At 45.0% G+C, this 19,903-nt stretch overlaps 1 long non-coding RNA gene across 2 annotated transcripts in view; it reads right to left on the bottom strand.

Moving 5' to 3' along the window:
- Positions 1-5,442: 5,442 nt before the first annotated feature.
- The window catches only part of LOC310899070, a 52,035-nt gene continuing 37,574 nt past the window's right edge, over positions 5,443-19,903 (bottom strand). The window contains exons 3-6 of one of the 2 annotated variants that reach the window (XR_014583962.1): positions 11,688-11,817; positions 10,328-10,599; positions 10,043-10,143; positions 5,443-5,636 (exon numbers count right to left, since the gene is read on the bottom strand). This is a non-coding gene — a long non-coding RNA (uncharacterized lncRNA). Of the gene's footprint in view, positions 10,144-10,327; positions 10,600-11,687; positions 11,818-19,903 lie in introns of both variants that reach the window. The other variant, XR_014583963.1, reaches the window with a different exon arrangement.

The following is a 19,903-nucleotide window of genomic DNA, read 5'->3' as shown; positions in this document are numbered from 1 at the left end:
ACCAGGGTTGGCTTTTACTTTGGTGCAAGCGCTTCAGCTGTGTGGAGGGCGGCGGAGATGGGCATTTTCCTCCAGCTGAGCCCCTCTGTTGGGACCCCCCGAAAGTCTTTTCCTCTGCTGACAGCAATGTTGGGAAGGGCTCTAAGGAAGGATTTCAAATTCACATCCAGTGCAAGCATGCCAAGTCACGTTTTCATTAGATAGTTTTGCAAAGACCTCCTAGGGACCAAAATGAATAATAAAACGTGTTACTGGCTTTCTCTCTCTGAGTTGCCTTTATTGACGCACATAATGTGCAACTGGGGATAGCTTCTGCTCCCACAAGAAGGGGTGTGGATCACCTTGAATTTATCTCAGAACAGTTTAGCATTTCCGAGAGGAGACTTCTCATTACAGAAAAGCTGCTCCATAGCAGTTAATACTCATGCACACTCACAATGTATAGGGTCCATGCACAGCGATGGGACAGATTTTGATCTGATTGCAGGCTGATACTGGAAAATCCTCCCATGTTAATAGCATTAATAGCATCCTAGCATAAGTGAAAGCTTCCAGACCAACTTTCTATGGGCAGTCTAAAGTGTCCCCTCTGGAGCCCTGAAGCTGGTGCTACACGTGTCTATGCTGTGGATGCTGCCTAGATAAACAGACTTGGAAGCTTATCAGTCCCACAGCTTACGTAGGTCCCAGTTGATAAGATTCACTCAGAAAAATAGGAAACAGAAATATATTTTCCTTATTTGTTCTTCAGTTCTCAGACAGTGACTGTATTCTAGGATCCCTTCCCTTCCCTTCCCGTTTCATTCCATTTCCTGATTTGTTGATCTGACACCTGTCAACTTTCAATTCACTCCAAACTAGCAAGCCTTGATATTGGAATAGGTAGGAAATGAAGATGACAAACAGAACTACACACTCTAGATTAAATTATTACTCCAGATTAAAAACAAACAATAACAACAAAACCAACACAACAAATACCAAACAGAGCAGAAAGAAATCACATCTTTCCACCCATCTGCACACACATGCCCCAGAACCTTTCAAACACGCTTGGCATTTTGTACTTCTGCACCACAAATTTTTGTGAGTACATTGGGCTAAATACATTCTTGGTGTAACTCCAGTGACATTAATGCCTGGCTTTGACAAGGGCTGCATTAAACCTCAAAGGTTTAATGCACTTGCTGGGATCAGCGCTGCTCAGAGGAGATCTTCATCGTTCTCAGTTTCAGGCAAAGTGGTCCAACTGGCTGTGAGACTACTTGTGGCTTGTATCGCCCGGGTGGACCTTTGGAAATATCCTGTGAAACACTCTACCTAAGTGCATTTACAGTAAAGACCTGAATTTCCACAGAAGCCCCCAGGCTTTGTCGTCCAACCCTCACTCTTGTGTTGCGGTGGCCAGAAAGAAGATCTGGAATGAAATCAACCCCTTTGTGAAATCTATGGCAAAACTCCTCACCTGTGTCTTCTTCACAGAGGAACCTATGCTCAGGGTTTGAAAGCAAAGACCAGCAACAGCAGCAACTACTAAAGATCCATGAAGAGAGGAGAGAGAGGAGACCAAAGGAAAAGTGGAATTATTCCTGGGAGACTGTTTAAACAACTATATTCATTCAGCTATGTCAGCATTGATGTACAGAAATACTTAAGGGAAGAGATCAATTTCTTTTCTATACCTGTGTGATACACAAACATGCATCTTACTTTATGATACACCTTATTAAAGGTAAACAACACTTATCTTTAATATAATGCATTTCCAAGGTATTTTGTTAAATACAGTGTAGTGTGCGATAAAATAATATTTTGTATATTGTAACCTGTTTATAACACTGAGATAGAGGAGTTCCAGAGATGAATTCAGTGATGTATTTACGTACATAAATCAGAATTTACCATAGACATGCCTTTCATTTTTGACAGCTGAAACTAATGACAGTTTTGCTACTGATTTTCAGAAGGCATTCACCTGCAATTTCAGCCTGGAAGGTCATCACCCTGTTTTTCTAGCAGGACAAACCCTCTCTACAAAAACCTGTGCAGTAGCTCAAGCTGCAGGGAAGACTGAATAAAAGTACACAATGATTACAGAAATGGAGGTTTCTGACTTTCATAGCATATCTTTAGCCTGTGTCCTCCTGCTGGCCATAATAATCACCACCTTGATCCAGCACCTGTTACTTTACTCTCCTCACGTTTCCAGAACCTGGCTGGCAAATGGTGACCTGAATCAGATGTTAGGGAGCTGAAGCCGTCATCTGTTGGTTGATATCTCTTTTATTCAAATACTACGTAAACAGAAGCGGCATAAGGACCTTACCTGCAGAAGATACTTCAAGGTCAAATCCTGCTTTATAGATTATAAGCACACTTCTACTCCTTAGGTAGAGTATTTCAGTGATCTTCTGGTACCAAAGGCCCAGGTGATTTTGACTTGTCTAATTTGACCAAGGCCAGTACTAACATTTTTAAAAGCCATCTGTCTTTACCAAAATCAAGTCTTCAAACATGCAATTTGTCATTTTCATAACTTGTTTTCTTAAAAAGCAAAAATTATTTCAGATCAGAAATCTTTTTTTTTTTTTTTTCAGTAGTAAGGAATAAAAAATAAAAGGCATGCAAATTTATGGAATTATAGAAGTAGCATTAAAGGCAGGCAAAAATATGTGGGACCTATCTAGACTACATTATGAGCACACTTGTACCATAAACTTCAATTATTAAACAAAAAAAAAAGAGCAAGCCTGGATGAAATTTTGTTAGCAAATGCAGCTAAATGTAATAGAGCATTCAGTCCGAGACAGTCTGAGCCACATGCGTCCAGCTGAATTCAGTTATTAGGTTGGATCCCATGCTCCCGTCTGCCCCCATTAACATATTTTAGGGAAATCCAACATTTCATCTCAGCACCTTTGAAACATAAAGGTTTGCGTTTTCATTTTGAAAAGTGTTTTCTTTTTCTTTCTTTTTTTCTTTTTTTCATTTTTTAATAGAAAAAAAAAAAGAAAAAATAAGAAAGGAACAAAAGGCTGTTGTAGATCAGCTACAAGCCCATTTCAATCTTTATTTCCTGATTTGCCCCTGAACTGAAAACTCAGTCACCCTGCCAGCCTTTTGACAGGGGAGGAAGCCCCCAGCTGTTCTCCTCTGGGCCACCCAGCCATTCCCTGGCTCTGCTCCCAGTGCCTGTCCTGGGCTCCCTGTGCCATTGCCGGCTCCCCTCTCCTGTCTTCCCTACCACCTGTGCGTGGCTCCGGTCCCTGCTACTACCTTGAAGCATTCAAGCTGCACTGCAGATATTAACATGGGAAGCACTGACCAGCTTTAGCTGTTGCTGGCCTTTCTGGCTCATCTGCTCCCATTTATGAAAATGAACCCTCTTACTCTTTCTCTCCACGTCAGAGTGCTGGGAATAGGTACTGGCAGAGCCAGCGCTGAGATATTTGCGCTGTCCTGTACGCACCTAATTAAACCTGTGTGCAGGCACAGCTGCAATTTGTGAGGTGTGCACTGGAGCACGCCAGCAATGATCCCAGCACCTTACGTGACTAGCTGAGCAATACAGCGCCCTCCCGTGCAGCTCTGCCACAGGCAGCTTCCTTGTCTCTGCCTGAAGAGCAGAAAGCCAAATTTCCACAGCAGGGTGTTGCTGGTGGAGGTGCCAGCTTGTGGGAGGAACCACCTTGTTCTCCACTGAACACAGGAGCTTAAGCAAGGAATAGCTTTAATGGGCACCCAAATTCCATTAAATGCGGATGGAAGCAAGTGCATTTTCCATTTCATTCATAGTTGGACCCTGATGGAATTGGTCAGTATATCCTGAATTTCAGCACTTCAGACAAAACCCAGACTGGCTTTTGAATTTTGGAACAGAAAGCGTGTTTTTACTCGTTTTGTAAAAGTCTGTGCGTGTTATTCTTAACAGCCAGATTTCTTGCACTCTTGCAAATGAAATGGACTTCTTCCTTCCACTCCTATTGCACCCGCAGTTCCCGTTCAACAAGGTGGTGAGGTGTCCTCGAGAACTTCTGACTTCAGGACCGAAGGCCTCTCCTCTATCTCCAGAAAAGAAGTAGCGAAGGTAACGTGCGCCATCGTACTGGCCTCTAGTTCAGTTCAGTTTCCAATTACAAATGTTTGCTTGACGCTGCAATGAAGTCCAGTCACGGATGTCTGGGATCTGGGCGTTCATCTCATCATCAGAGCTGGGCTGCCAGCTCTTGCCGGTTTTTGGTAGTGTGTCACAGGCAGTGATATGTTTTGGTCACCGGTGTTTGGGATTATATACCTTTAAACCAATGACCTATAATGGAAATATTTTCCCTGTTGCTTTCCTCTAAAATGACCTGGACATCCCAAGAAACTTCTCTGATGTGATCGAGGCTCATCAGCTTGTCGCTGTCACGAGCCCTCCCTTCTCCTGCGCTTTGCACTGTGCTCTGATCGTTGTGAGTGGCTTTGCAAGGGACAATCAGTGTGGTTATTTTTGTGCCTATTTTCTGTGCCTATTTTGTTCCCAATTTCATTAAGGCATCCTGGGAAAAGTTCTGATCCATTTTCAGTGTCTACTACCTTTGCATTCCTAGGTAACGTAGTTGCAGCAATGTCACTATAAAGGAGATCAATCATTTGATCTCAGTTTCTTTTGTCAGGTGTAGAAGTACATGTTCTTTCTAATCTACCCATAAGCAAAAAACAGAAACAATTACAGGCCTTGGTAGAAATCACAGCCCCAAATACCTTCTGCCCCACCTTCTGCTCAGTGGGGAGAGGAAGGGGCTACACACCAATGTTGCCATTTCCATAAATCACACTACTACGGACTGTTTTTTAGAAACAAAGCAAAAAAGCGTAGTAACCCCTTTATACAAATACAGCATCAACATAAATCTGGTGATAAAATGATCAAGCCCAGCACGTAACCCTCATGCTAACTGATCCTGGACACATAAGTAAACTGTCTTATAGGTAAAGGATATTCTCCTGAGGGATATATCTGTGACTTTTAGCATAGTGAAGTCGCAACGTATTAGCGACTCCTGTAGCTACCTGACTATGCAAGCAAGAAATCGGGTCTGTGCTCTTCGGCAAAGACAGCATTTTGCTTCTTCGTGAATTCAGCCTGCCTCGGGTCTAGCAGTGAACAACTGAATGGGAATAATTGGCAAAGGAGGATGTCAGCCAAGAAAGTGTGGAGGATGGCAGCACCATTAAGATTGTAAAAAGTCCGTGCTCTAATTTCAGCATCTCTGAATTTATTGTGACCCTCACTTATGCCTGTGTTACACTTACCAAGCGAGCTAGCAGCATGCTCTGTGCCGCTCCGGGAGCAAAGGTAGCTGCAGTCGCGCAGACACAATTTACGCACTGCCACATTTGCAAAAACCTCACAGTGGTTCTGACAGAAGACAGGCGCTGGGGTTCCTTAACGAAGTGGCGGCTGAAGAATAATATTAATTTTTCCCTTTGGTACCCATCTTGTCTGCTTTAATTGGCTCGTTGGGAGCGCACTCGGAAAGGCGGCAGCAGAAGAGCAGCACGCCGTCTCCATCAGCGCGGCTCTCCGAGGCACGGCTGGGTGCTGGCAATCAGCAGGGACATCTCAAACTCAGGTGGCAGCGGGGACAAGGCTGAAGGCAACAGATAAGGAGAAGACAGTGGTGCCTGTGCTCATTTCCATTTCGGTGTGGTAGTGAGGGTCAGGGTAAAGGATTTTAAACCACTCTTCCCTACCTCTGCGGTGTGCTTACTACCCCTAGAGCGACATCCTGCCAACAAAGCCTGACACGGGATACAGACAATCTGGACACGGCTACTGGCCTTGAGCAGTCACCTGGCTTTACACATCATCCTAAGCCAGAACTTCCATCTCCCTTCCTGCCCTCTCTCTGCCCTTTTTTTTGGAGGGGGCTGTAGTTTTGCTTTGTTCTGTGTTTTCAGAGGTAGGGGCTATTTTTTCTTAGGTGCTCTTATATTACTAAGAAATAGTACTTATATTACTAAGAAATAGTAATATAAGGTAATATAATGGGACTGCCTTCCAGAGTTAAGATTTTATTATTGTTATTGTTATTGTTATTATTGTTAATTATTATTGTCATCGTCATCATACAAAGCTGTCCTGGAAAAACACGACTGGCAATCACAAGCCTGAGTTCTCCTGCAATACAGTTACTTCCTCCAGAACTGGATTTGGCCTATTTCAAACAACACTGAAACAGGGAAATAACCTAATTTCTTGGTGTAAGAACATTCCAGTGGGAAAGTTTGCAGTCATTACCTTTAAAAAATTAGGCTTCGAATTTTTCTTTGACATTTTCTAATGAAAGTTCATAATCAGTAATTGCAGCTGTTTTCTGGTAAGATTAAAACCGGTGGGGGGAGGGCAGAGCAGACAAAATCCTTTTTTTTCACTACACAATGCTGAATTAACTGAACATGAAATGCTTTGCAAATGTGTGTCAGTGCCAGCGAAATTTAGGAAGGAGGAAAAAAAGATCTCTCAGGCAGGTTTGCTGCCTGCCCCACTTCCCAGTCACTTGGCAGCTCTCTTCTCTGGGGAAAAAAGATGCCAGGGAAACTAGTCTGCCTGGCATACACATCCCTGACAGGTGGGCAAAAATTCTGGGGACTTCCACGGCTGAAGGCTCGAGCAGAACCTGCTATGCAGCCTACGTTAGTCAAGGGTAAGGATATCTTCAGTGCCAACAGCGGGGACTCAGAGTGGTTTGGCTTTCCTCGAGAATTAGGGCAAAACCAAACTGCGAAATCTCCAAATCCTCAACGGCATAGGATTGCATTTCTCTGCATAGATTTCTGATTTTGGATGAATTCCTAATTACATTAGGGAGAGATTTATGAATGATGGCCAGAAAGGCAATCAGAAATACTCTCCGATGGTAAAAGCTTGGCTTTCATTATGAAAGGCTTCCCTGCTTGTCAGCAAAGCCCTACATTCAGTATATTGTATTTAAAAACATACACTGCTTGTATAGTCTTGATTTTTCCACCATTAAAGGTTAATCAACCAGAGGAAAATAGAATTTCACCTCCATAGCAATGGTAACAAGATGACGAAGTGATTTATTTTTCCTTGTTATTTTCTTTCAGTGGCAAAGCTGCTCGCGCTCCCTGGACAACAAACTACCAGGATTTATTAAACTAATACTAATAAAATCTAATAGTCACGGGGAAATTGCTGAGTGAGTAACAAGAACATGCAAATATTACTGTTAATGGAATATTCTAGCCGCTACAGAACTTGAGAAAAAAGAGGTGTGATTGCTTTTTACTGCCTCTGGGCACCCCCTAATTGCATACTGTAGTTACAAGCATGCTTCCTTAGCTATTGCAGAGCGTAGGTGTGTAACGAGAGTGAACTCTAATGGTAACTCAGTGCAACAAGTATGTCACATCTCTTTATTTCGAGGACACTGGTGTCTTGCAGATGTCCAGTTGGTGGCTGTGAGCTATCTGCTGCTGGTCTAGCACCAGTGTGGATGCATCCGGCTGCTTCAGCAGCTGCACGCAATTTAGAGGCAATATGGGGGCCTGCGTAGCTCTCATTTTTGCTGTGCTACAGCTGAATCTGTGAATAATAGAGACCGTAACTGTGTGTGGCAGATTTGAAAACTGATGAAATTGTGACTGATGATGCGATAGAAGCTACTGCTACGGAAGGAGCAGCATTTCAACATTGCGGTCCCGTGACAAGTCTGTGGCCTTATCAGCACGTCAGGCAAAGCAGCTGTTGTAATCACAAGTGATGGCTTGAGGTGCCTGGGCTCCTGAGGTCTCCAAAATGACTCGAGATTCACAGGCTGGCCTTGTTTCCCCCTCTGGCAGAAAGGAGGAGCTCATGCCCTGATGCTTACCTTGGCCGTGGTGGGGAACATCAGTCACGCAGCCCCTTGAGTGATGAGGAAACCCTTGCCAGCCCCAGCCAGCAGGTATCAGGGTGGTACATCAGCGATGTTCAGAAAGGCAGGGAAGAGCCTGGGCTGTGCACGGAGCTGCTCGGGGGCACATCTGCACCAGACCAGCACGGGAAGGCTGGCTGCAACCTCTTACAAACACAACAGGAGAAATTCCTCCCATGCAAATACAATCAGACTTATATCACCTGTTCTTGTTCTTTTTCTTTCTTTTTTTTTTTTTTAATTTCTTTTTCATTCTATATATCATATATTTTTAAACTAGTAAACACTGCGAATAGTTAGAAGATATCTACTTCATTCATTTTCCTAACAAAGCACCTGCTGCACTTCCTCACATATATTAGACAGGCATTAGGTGGCAGTATGGACTGGAGACTTCAGCATGGGGCAACAGGCAAGATGTTCGTGCTCCTCGTTCCAGTTTTAACATGGAAGAATTCTCTAAACTTGCTTCTTCTGTCTGAAAATGGAGGTGTAAATAATGATCTACTGACATCCTGTGAGGATTAATTAGCTAATGTCTTGACAGAGCTCTGTGCTTGAAAAAATGTACTCCACGAGCAGAGAAATAGTCAAGTAGAGGCTTTTTCTTTGACATCAGTTTAATGTCACACATTTTGTCCTTGGTTCCTGCAGTGACACATTTGATCCATAACTCAGCTCATACATTCTCAACTATTCTATTTTTGGATTTCAGAGAGACTCAGACAGGAATTTATAGCTAAATCTAACCTCCCAAACAGCAATCTGACAGGACTGATCAGAGCTAAGTACACAGTAGTTAGTGAGGAGCTGGCAAAGTGCTTTCATAAAGTCATCACAAGTTAAAGATGGAAAAAGCCTAGTAGGTCATCCAATCCATCTCCCTGCATCTGAAAGATTTCCTTTGTTGCACATTTTACTGGTGCTTCATCAAGGCTGGTACAAATATCACTAGAAGTTTTCTAGAGGAATCCCCTGTCTGGCAGCCAAGCAACACCCAGGTTTCCAGATCACTTTTGGGCTCATTTTCCCCCAGTTTCAGCCCCAAACTTCTAGCAACATGTCTCAGACAAATCCTCATCGGTTTTCATACAATCACTTCAAAGGTCAGCTCAGATAAAGCCAGTGAAATACCAGAATACCCCAGCTAAATTCTGATCCAAATGTCTTTTGACCCACGTCTGGGTGAGAGTAGCCCTATGAGACTCATTTCAGTCTCTCCAAGAGTGCCGTGTATTGCTGCTATTTCAGCTCGCAGGGCTGATGACGTGCTAGAAGTATCTCTGTACCCAGGAAAGCAGAAGAGAAAAGCAGATGCTGTGCCTGGGATTGTGCAGCCGACCTCCTAGAGGTAGAGCCTAGCCCCTCAGCTTGTGTTTCTACACCTGAAATCCCTAGCTATTGCCAGTATTAAAACCTCTATATCACACCACAGGCTCACGTCACTTGCTCTGTGCTCCCATCTTTGCACATTTCTTATCTCGCAGCCTAACTGCTCTGTAGAGTTCTCCCTTCCTTTGGATTATTTCCATCTTTCCCTCTGCCTCAGTGAGGTAATTTACATATTTTCTCTGCAAATCTCACAGTTATTCTATGTGCATGTTGTATCCTCTACAGCCTTTTTGTCTCTTCTTTTCTATCGCCTCCATGGCAGCTTCTTATACATTCAGATCATCTGCAGTTTCCCTTACTCTCTCATGAATGAGGACACCTGTGTAAAAAGATGTTTAACACAAATCCCTCCCTCATTTGTTTTCCTTTTAGGATTCGTTTCACTTTTGCATATTTGTGAAAATCTTCACTTCTCTCAGACCTCTCTGGGTAGCAGGAAGTTACTCAGCTTCTCTGCTACTTCTGTTGCCCCAGTCCTTACCCATGTTATTTGCCCAACCAACCCTTTCCACCTCCTGTTTCATGTTGTTCTCAGACACCCGAACCTTCTTATATCCCACAAAGCAGGAAGCGTGCTGGAAAGGTGCCTATTTTCTATACACACGCGAGAAGCGTAGAACAATTTCCTCAACTTTCAAAGCAGGGGAAAGAACTGATTTTATGTAAGGCCCTGACCCAATGCCTGTATTTATCAGCGTGCGAATGATCATGCAATTTTAACTCACGTATTGTTTTGCTGGTAGTTTTCTGAGATGCGTAGCTCCTGAGGCCAGCAGGGATGACCGCTGGGCAGCACTTCCCCATCTTAATTCTCATTTAAGTGTGGCTATAAGAAAAACAAAACAACGACAAAAATAAAACTGTTTTACAAATTGCTGCCATAAACTTTAACTTCACTGTTAAATTCTGTCTTATTTCTACTCCCATTTTTCTGGCTTCAAGACTGCAGTACGGAACCATTACCAAAGCTTTCCTCCCCAGTAGGCTCTTATGAACTGCCCATAACTCACCCTTTAGCTTTCATTTGATGAGATAGATACTAGCTCTTGGATTCAGGATTTTCTGCCCGTAATAATTATTTTCCAGCTTTCTAATCGTCCTCATAGCTCTTCTCTGAACCTGTTTCAGCTTGCCAATATCCTTTTTGAATGGTGGGTGAGAGAAGCGGACGCAGTTTCCCACTAATGCTCTCTCCAGTGCCAGGCACACAGACAATATCCTCACGCCATCGCTGCTGGAGCTACCGGTGTTTGTACCTCCAAGGGCTGCATTACAGACTGCCCTGTCAAGGACAAGCTCAGATTACCCACTGTTGCTTCCAGTCCTTCACAGAGACACCACTGCCTGGGGAGCAGGAAGATTTCCTCCCCTCACGGTTTTTGTCTAAATTGCGCCCAGATTATATACGCGTGTAATAAACTTCAGCTCATGACTATATTGTTTAGCTTATTCTTACTTTATCCGGAGAACCACATTGCTCCTTATGACTTTTAAGCCCAACCCTGCTGCCATCCCAATCATATTGGTGGCGTTATATCCGTAATAATACATACCGTTATAGACATACATCTATAGCCCACGTGCACGTGGCCATGAAGCAGACACCAGCCAACTACGCTGGAGACACAGACCCTTGCTCACAGCTACCTGCTCCATGGCCACGACTGAAGAGCTGTTAGCTATCTTATTTTTAACGTGTGCTAGGGGGATTTTTGTAGCATTCTTATCTTTTATTCACAACATCGTGTAAGATGTAGTCAAATCCTTACCGGCTGTCTAAGCACAACATATCCTCAGCGATACCCCAGCTGATAGTCTCTCTAGCAATCTGTTTCAAATGTGAGAGCACCCACTGAAGCTGTTTAATAAATAGTAATAAGTAATAATTATAAATCCATTAATTCCCCCCTCCATTTGTTTTATTGTATCTCATTGAAAATATTTTACCCAGAATTAATGTCAGAATGAGACATAGCAGTTGAAAGCATCTGGGGCATACCATCTTCTGTTTGTAAGTATTGGCACGGCTCCAGAGATTCCTCCTTTGTCTAAAGAGCTATTTAAAATCCATCTTAGAAATACCCAGCTCTTCAACCAGCTCATTTAAAACTCCTGGGTCCTCAGAAAGCCGAGCAGTTTCTTTCTCTCACTTTAACAGAAATGTTTAACAAAGCTTTTCTCCGAAATGTCTCGCATCTGCCAGGGGACACAGTGGCACTAATGAACCTGTGGTACCGTACGTTTCAGGCAGGTGCCCTCAAGATTTCCCCAGCTGCCACCTGCCCCTGGAAGCAGCAGTATCCCCACTGCATCTGCAATCCTCTTTTGGGACTAATCCCCTCAGAACAAGCAAACTAGCATTACACTTGCCTGCATACTGGCAAGTGCGGCTCACACAGGTGTCCTCCACAGGGACGGGACAGGCATCTTCCAAAATCCCCTTCGGTTTGGGCCTTTCACAAAGCAGAGAGCCCCCATGCCTCCTTCCTGGGGAAGTGACCTGCAGTGTGAAAGGCAGAGACACCCGCTCCAAGGGGCTGCTCCTCTTGGGTGGTGAGACAGGACCTGGTTGTGGTCCTTGTCTCCAGGGGAGGTTCCTCTTTGGAGCATCCCAAATGGATTCCCACCAGCCTGGATTTTAAATGAGTGAAGGATTCCAGCCACACTACGTAAAACATCCATCCGCAGAGCTGGGTACAAGGCAAGTAGCCTGTTCCCTCTGCTGATGGCCTGGCCAGCGATTAAATAAATAAATAAATAAATAAAGACCCAGATCCCATTTCATGTATGACCTGGCCTCTGGCCTTATCCAGGGACTTCTGCGTCAAGACAACGTTCAGCAGGCAGGGGAAGGCGAGAAGAGGGTGAGAAGCTTGAAGCTGTTTTGCTTCTATGGGTGAGAATAAGTTATACAAAAATAATCCACCTAAAAAATCAGTGGAAAAATAATGCTAATCCTATTTAGACGTGGTAATTCTCACTATATGCTTTATTTATAGAACCCTAATCCTGGAGCAGTAATAGTGCTACTCTTTACCCTCCCATGAAGATAATGGGGTAGAAAGAGAGGTCTGCAGCATGCAAAAAAAAGGCATACTAAAGGAAGAAATTGATCATGTAATTAAAACAGATTTTTTTTTTCATGGAGCTTAAGCGTGTTTTAAAACAGTCTTACAAAATGGAGATTTACAGGGGATGCCTTCACAAAATATATAGTGCACTAAAATGAAGAAAAAATTATCCAAACTAGGTCTATTTCAACCATCAGACACTGCACAAGCAGCCTTTGTCAATTGTAAAATCAGGCCGTTTCAGCTGAGATTTGTTAGCAGGAACAACTGCAGCTACTGCAAGCAGGAACAGGCTTCTGTGCACCTGTGTGAACACGAGCTGCAAAACCTCCTCATCTTCTCCTCAGTTCTTTCTGTGCTGGCTCCCAAGGACCACTGCATCCAGCAGTCCCCCTGTGTTTTCCACCCTGGGTCTCTGCCCATGATGCACTAATTGAAACTTGGCTGGGAGAGGGAAAAGAAACGAGGGAGAGCTGTGGCTAGGTCAGACACCGAAAGTGCAATTTGCTGGCTGGCCAAAGAACTGAATGAGGGATGTCCTCTTGTAACCAATATCTGAGAGACTGGCCCCGTCTTGGGACGACAATATTGGTTTTGTGCCAAAACGGGGCTCTAGGTTGAACTGAAAAAGAGTACAAATACCTACAATGCTTTGACCTGCTCCCTAGCAAAATGCAACATTTAATTAAAGACCCTGTTCTAGGCTTTATTGACCCAGATCCTTATTGCACCCTATGAGGCAGCAATCAGTGATGGCCCAGAATTAAGCAGATCTGACCTCTGAATCCAGCTGATCCCGAAGTCCCTGTTAGGAGCCCCACCTTTATTCACTTAATAGTCAAGATCTGAGTTTGAATTCTCAACCCATGTAGCAGGAAATATCGTAGAAACACCTTGTCTCCTGAAGCACCTTTCCTTTGCTGTGATGGTGGTTTTCTGGGTGTGGGATGCCCACATTTCCTCCCCCATTTCTCTTCCAGGCTCTGCAGGGACCACTGGCTGCTCCCCCGTAGCCCTCTGCCCCCACTTTCTTTGGGGGGAAATATTCAATGGGGCCACATCCCACGACTGCCTTGCTAGAGCTTGACCTGTAGGCTTTGTGCTTGCAGAAAACACCGCTGCTCAAAGGTATAGGGTCTAATGCTTTAACCTAAACCTGCTGCTGGGAAGCTAAAACTGCTCCCTCGTGTGGATCAGTGAACTTCCCCCAGCCAGGAGAAGAGCTCTGCTTCAGCTGGTCCCCATGGCTTGGTGCTTTCATCCTCCTGAACCGGGAGCAGTTTCCACAGCTATCACAAATGCCGACTAATTCTGAACTAAGCACTTAATGCTTTTGTTATTCATTTTCTAAAATGTATTAAGGGATTGGGTAAAGCAGCGTTTAATTCAGCAAACAGCATTATCGCAGTCTGTAGAGGCTGGAAACGGAGGACTGAAAGGCACAGGAGCGTGTGCACGGCGCAGTAATCAGCAAGCATTGTTGTGATGTGGTGGTTTTACGTGCACGTGTGTGCTCAGAAGTGCTGCTACTCATCTGCGCAGTGTGCAACGTGGCGTGTTTCTGGCAAAGGCAGGAAACCGGTGGTGATCTACTTCAATGAAAGGTATGGCCCATGCTTATAGGCTTACAGGAGCATTTCCCAAGTCTCTGTTGTAGGTGAAAGGAAAAATCCATTGGTATTTCGGTCTGGCTTTTCCCTGAACCTGGAAGAGGAGCTGAGGACTATTTCTGCCATCTAATTGAAGTCGACAAATGGACTGAATTTACTTGCGTGTTTCCAAGTCTGCCCTTTGCTGTGGTTCTCTGACGGTTTTAAGGTAGCTGCCAACCCGTTGGCATTGAGGAAGAAGACAGACAAGGATCGTTCCTGGGCACACAGACCGATGGCCCTGGGCTGCAGCAGAGTGAAGGTGAGGTGGGAGCAGAGAAGAAGCCGAGACTCTGCAGACCTGAGGGGATGGCACAGGAAGGGCCGGATTTAACACCGCCAGTGCCGGCTGTTGCACAGCTCGATGGTTAGCTCCTGACAAGACAGATGAGCTGGGTTTTTATCACTGCTCCACTCGGGCAGGCACCGCTGCCTCAGCAAGGAGTGCAGACACTCCTCAGGTAGAAACCCTTTAGCTTAGCTCCCGTTGCAGCGGTTTTATTGCTGCAGCGTCAATCCCAGCTTGAAGCCACCGCTCCATAACTCGTCCAGCTTCTTCAGACACGCTCTGCAGCACATCGTGGCTGGGTCGTTATCTGCTCTGTGGCTAACGAAGCCCACCTGATCCAGCTGGGGACACCACTGCCCTGCAGAGCAGCGTGAACGGCGAGCGTCTCTGCCTCACAATTCACGTCCCTGTCCTGCCTCTGTACCATGAGAATACCAGGGACTGCTGCTTACCTTTGGAGTGCTCTGAGGATAATAACATAGACAATTTTCTACTCGTCAATTGTATTATGCTTTAGGAAGTCAGCTGGTGCGCAGGGAATCTGATTATACAGGACTGGAAGCAGTGTCTACCCACGAATTGGAAAGAAAACCCTTGACCTTATCTCCTTGCTTCCGTGAAGGCCATCTGGTGGTCACTTGTGCGTTGGTTATGCAAGTGGTGCTGCGTGCGTGCAGGGAGAGGCAGCCTGGGAGGGCACAGCACTGCAGCGCAGCTCCTTCAGCCCCTGCTCCGAGGCTTGCAAAAGGACAGAGCAGAAGCCTGCTCCCCACGCAGCGCTCGGGTGGACGCCAGCAGCATTCCCAGACTGGTGACATCTGCTCCGAGCCCCTGCACGCACGCACGGGAACTTCTGCTGGCCATTTCCCAAAATGATCCATTGTAGTGCTTTAAAAACCTGTCCTTAGCAGAGGCCAAAGTACTGCTTGCAGTCATGAGGGCTGCGAGCAGAACAGGAAGGGGCTGGGATTCACTCCTAGGCTGGCCTTGGCATACGTGGTGCTAGGTGAAGAGAGGGGGCTTTCCAAATGAAAAGGAGAAAATCCCTTTTTAAAATAAATAGAACTGCCGTAACCTGTCTGCTCGAATTCCAAACCATCCCACTGTCCACGCATTTTTTTTCCTGTTACAAACTGCCATTCACATGCAGCACAACCATTTACAAATCGTGCTAAACTGTCAGAGAAATTTTGAGACTCCTGAGTAACTTACAAAGAAATCAGGCTGCTGTTCAACTTTCAGTCTGGAAAAAAGAGACATCCTACACTAGGAGAATTTGGATCGGATGAGACAGGGGCTGGCTACTTTTGAACTACTGCATATTTCAGTGTAGAGCCACTTCAGAGTTGTAAGTAAGCGGGATGCCTAACCAAGAATTAATTCCTGAATTAGATTGCTCTCTCTCATATGACTGTATGGCAATCAACTTTTCTGCTCGTGGTCAGTGATCATCTCAGCATCAATCCCTACTGCAAGACCTCTTCTTTCCATTGTGCAGGCTGGGCTGAGGCACCTTGCTGGAAGTCTGCACGGCGGAACCAACATGAAAAATCATTTTGCTGGAAACAGGGCGGCTCATGGAAATGTCACTGTGTGGCTGCCTTTGGTTTTTGAGCACTGGTAAGACTCCAGCTGGTCCTTTCATCTGCTTGTTAATGGCAACTGGGGGCAGCTACCAACTAAAAGCCTGCCTGGTGCTTGCCTCTGGACACTTGGTATCACCAGCAGTCATATGCCCATGCCCATACAGACTGCATACTTCATTTTCAGCAAGAAGCCTTAAGCAGTCTAAGGGGATGAAGACCCCTGAGTTACAGTTTTACTCTACAGATGAGTAACAACTTTGCCTTGGCAGTAGCTCTATGGGAAAAACACGGTGCCAGTTACACAACGTAACGCTGACATCTTCTGTCTGCGTAGGTAGGAGGGAGCACTGTCACCTGGGCAGAAGCTTGCATGTACAACAAGCTGAATTTCCCTTTGGAGCTGTCGAGGCACATAGGGAGAATAATACTCTGCATCTACCCAGGACTTGTCCTGCCTTTCCAGCGCAGCGAGGAAGCCGAGTCACGGAGCTCTGCCTGTGCCTCAAACATGTTGCAGGAGACCCCATTCTCTCCTTACCTGCTGTCGGGACCATGTCATACAAGCACATTTCATTACTTATTTAGAAGTTTGTATGCCCAGCACTTTACTCCTCCACTTACGGCAACTTCTTCAACAAAAAGCTGAGTTCTGTTGTTGTTGGCCCAGTTCCACTCCCATCGCCAGAAAAAAGATGTAAAATGAACGTCGCAGGATAGACGCTCTGCTAAAACTTGTGCTCAGAAATAAGGGGTTTTTCACAGTCACAGCCCACAGCTGAATATAACAAAGTCAGAACTGGTGCCAGAGCTGAATTAGCTGCTCTAGCAGGACGGTGCACATAACTGTGCCCAGGAGCGCTGGTGCTGATTATAGCCGGATGCTCCCAAATCAATGATGGCTGGCTCACGAAATTAGCGCTAACTACAGAGAGGCATTTTGGAGCTGATCCCAATACTTGCTTGTGTGTGTTTAAGACAGAACAGGGGAGCAACTGAAGAAAAAATATATGGAAAAGACCAAATAACGAAAGAGAAAATGCATTGCCGGAATTGTTACCCACTTTTCTCTTCCCACGTTGCACGGTGAAATTAATCCCAGTATACAGCTGGATACTGTATGAAGCCGAAGGATATTGTATTAGATCACTGTGTACTAGGTACAGGTAAATGCAATTTTATTCCAATGCCTTCTGCAATGTTTTAAGTGGAGTGAAATTAACTATTAGTTAAATATTTTTAGTTAAAATTAAATCAGTGATGCTTTGTTTCTTTTCCCAGAGTGAACGTGCTTTGCAAGATAAGAAGGTACCTTCTTTGCTTTAGGTCAGTTGGATGTTTACATCTTGCTTCAAGTATACAACGGCATTTTGCTGCCCTAACTCCTCCTCCCCTGTCCTGACAGAACCAGCCCCTAACTCTTACTATATAGTCCCAGTGGGAGAGGTAAGTCTCGCCAATGTGCATGGGGCTGTCAATTATGGAATAAAACAGTAATACTTTGGAAATTATTGTATCTCCTACTTCCATTACAGAACTTGGCTTCAGGACTTGTCTGACTCAGCAAGCTTTTTCCATTTAGAAATTGCCTATCAATCTTTTTCTTCTTGAAAATAACAACAAAAACCCTCCAGAAACGCTTATCATAACATTTTATCCAGGATTAGGAAAGAGGTGCATTTGCTCTTCCCAGGACATGAAGATGTTTGGCAAAGCAACTTTCAGGTCTCATTTCAATAAAAAAAATAAAAAGCTACAAAGTACAACAGAAGTTTGAACCAGTGTTTGATCAGCGTGAACGAAGGGAGCCTGCAAGGTCCGTGTCCTCAAACCACTGCAAACCCCTCAGGTCCCCCCCCTCCGTCTGACTGCTTGTTTCAAAAGCTTATCTGAGAAACAAACATTTCTGGAGTAGCAGAAATGAATGAGATTAAAAATAAAATCAAACTATTTTTGTGTTCAAAGCTCCTTGACCGACAGTCTGAGAGAGTCACTGGAAAAGCACAAACTTCCTCCCCCACTTCCCCATAAATATGCCTCAGCACTTGACAGGCTGTGTAAGTAAGGGGTAGATCAGTGACCTTGAATATCTCAGCCTTAAATCAGTGCCTAGCAGTACTACCAACCTCGCTTTATGTAATCAGATAACAATAGGTGGCAAACTCTATTTACTATCAGGCAACCAAGTGCGAGATGTATGAAGAGTTACATCTGCTCTGCTCTGTTTCCTTGGGCAGGTTTACAGGACGGGCTAAAGGCATGGGTGATTCCAGCATCTACGCTATATCAAATCTATGGAGACCTATTAAAAAAAAAACCAACAATGAGAAAGTATGGAAAAAATTTAGTGTTGTTTCTCCCTATCTTGCTTGAATTTCTGCTAACAGAGACCTGCTGCCCTCCCTGGTGACCAACATTGGGCTTTGAGTATTTAAGTTGTGGGGATTGCATTTCTTCCCAGCAGCATCTCGTGACTACTAAGGGACGTACTCATGGCCCTTTCAGATGGCTGAATCTTCTGGAGGGATGGTTTTCTATTCGGAAATCCAGTTCTGACCAAAAGGGCACTGCTCTGCTGCTTGTACCGAGCAGTAGCAGCAGGCAGTGAAGACGTGGGGCAGTCACGGGCATGGTATGCAGGAGCAGAACAAAGCCTACAGATTTATGCGAGTGAGCCAAGAAGTCAGTGATAAGGGTCCTGCAATCGTGCTGGATGTTTCGATACCATCTAAATTACTAACGTTCTTCTGTTGAACTTGCCTGACAGAAACACTGCCTTTCGGCTAATTTAGTGGAAGGAGGAGCATGGCATTTATGAGTAGCACTGCCTGCCTGCAGCTCTGCCCCCCAACAGGCAGAGAAAAGATGGAATGACCTAAAATAAACCGTTTTCTCCAGTAAAACAACTTAATCAAAAAGGGGCTAGCAATATGCTGTCTCTAGCCTTTTCTGCCTGTATTTATTTGGATTTTATTCTACATCCCGTCTATAAACCTTGCCAGAATATCTGGACTCCTTTTTTATTTGGCAGCAGATAAGGCAGAGAGGCCTTTAGATTAAATATAGCTTAGAGATAAGAGGTGATAATGCATCTAAATGAAAGTGCTATATATCTGAAGTTTGCTCACTTGCCCTGACTCCCTCCAAAGCTCCAGATGCCCGCAGTTAGCAGTATCACCCTTAGCCCTCCAGCAGTCCCACAGCACAGGACACCAGACGGACACGATAAGGGACAGCCACTGCCCCAAAGCAGACAGGACAGGGGGTGGGAGGGAGAAGGATCTCGCTGGCTCGAGAGGGGAGGAGGAGCTGTGCCTGCCCCCGCAGAGCCCACGGAAGACCCTGATAAGTGTTTTGATTATCTGCTTTCTGGCACTTGCCTGGAATCTTTGATGCTCGTGCTTGAGACGTAGCTGCAAGCCTGCTAAAAAAAAGGAGCACTCTGACAGCACTGAAATTCAAGCCACGCATCGAACATTAACTTTTACTACTCCTTTGTAAATAAGGTTTGCAAAGATGTTGATAAAGAAGAAAGCTCTGACAACGTCAAAGCTGATCACGTACTGCAGTTTGTCTCCCAGCCGCTCTTTGAAAACTCTGAGAGTTTTGGGATCCAAAAATAATTTTTCAGCTCGTGAGACAAATAGGTGCTTCCTGGAATGACCTATTTTCACCGTAAGCTTCAAGAAAATAAAAAATAAAAATCTGCATTAGCCTGGTGAGACTTAAGAGAACCAGCGTTAGAGTGAGTGGAAGGGCAGCCCCTCAGCCTGGCCTTGGCAAGGGATGAGCCACCACAGCTTCTCTGTTTTCTGCCCTCTGTCTTTGAAGTGTGCTGCTGATGCCAACACCAGGCTGCTTTTCACAGCTTGAGCATGGGTTTTTTGAGCTGCTGAATCGGTCAAGGCCTCTTTCCCTCTGCCTCAGTCTTGCTGCTGCCAAACTCACTTTCCTCTCCTCACTCTTTTCACCTTTACTCTCTTCTCCTTAAGCT

The sequence above is a fragment of the Anser anser genome, assembly GCF_964211835.1.
Source record: "Anser anser genome assembly, chromosome: 4".
NCBI classification, from domain to species: Eukaryota; Metazoa; Chordata; class Aves; order Anseriformes; family Anatidae; genus Anser; species Anser anser.
This window is presented reverse-complemented; position numbering and strand designations above follow the sequence as displayed.